This window comes from Silene latifolia, chromosome 5 (assembly GCF_048544455.1).
Source record: "Silene latifolia isolate original U9 population chromosome 5, ASM4854445v1, whole genome shotgun sequence".
Classification (NCBI taxonomy): domain Eukaryota; kingdom Viridiplantae; phylum Streptophyta; class Magnoliopsida; order Caryophyllales; family Caryophyllaceae; genus Silene; species Silene latifolia.
This window is the reverse complement of record NC_133530.1, coordinates 51,240,503-51,241,241: the sequence shown is the minus strand read 5'-3', so window position 1 is coordinate 51,241,241 and position 739 is coordinate 51,240,503. Positions and strand designations below refer to the sequence as shown.

At 41.1% G+C, this 739-nt stretch overlaps 1 non-coding gene across 1 annotated transcript; it reads left to right on the top strand.

Annotated features, from left to right (window-relative positions):
- The first annotated feature begins 391 nt into the window (after positions 1-391).
- On the top strand, positions 392-498 carry LOC141658045 (small nucleolar RNA R71). Its single transcript, XR_012548956.1, has one exon. It is a non-coding gene; the product is annotated as a small nucleolar RNA R71 (small nucleolar RNA).
- The last annotated feature ends 241 nt before the right edge of the window (positions 499-739 follow it).

Sequence of the window (739 nt, the reverse complement as noted above, 5' to 3'; positions counted from 1 at the left end):
TTCACTTTGGTCATGTCCCAAAGTTCCACAATTCTCACATATCCCACTTGGGATTGATGAAGATGCCGTCATAGCATTAACATGATGCGTTAGTGATTTTGAGGCTTCTTCAAGTCTAGCCATAGCTTTTTCAAACTTCAAATTGATGGTATCAATGTGAGCACTAAGTTGAGCACCCAATTAAGTAATGGAGTCAACTTCATGCTTTCCTCCTCTAGTAGCCTTGCGAGGTCTACTATATTGTGAGTTATGGACCGCCATTTCCTCAATTTTGTTCCAAGTTTGATTGTCATCAACTTCGGTGAACATTCCATATGATCCCATGTTGAGAATGTTCCTTGAATCTTCATAAAGACCGTTCCAAAATTGTTGTACCAAGAACCACTCGCTAAGTCCATGGTGAGGACATGAGCGACAAATTCCCTTAAACCGCTCCCAAGCTTCATACAAATATTCTTCATCCCTTTGCTTAAAGCCCGTGATTTGAGCTCTTAGCATGTTAGTCTTTTCCGGTGGATAGAACTTTTTGTAGAAAGTTAGAGCCAACTTCTTCCAAGAATCAATTCCGAGAGTAGCCTTATCAAGGCCTTTCAACCATTGTTTCGCGGTGCCAATTAGAGAAAAAGGAAATAAGACCCATCGAATTTGGTCTTGAGTTACACCGGTTTGAGAAATCGCATCACAATAGTCACAAAAAGTCTCCATATGAGAATGAGGGTCTTCACTAGGCATCCCCCCA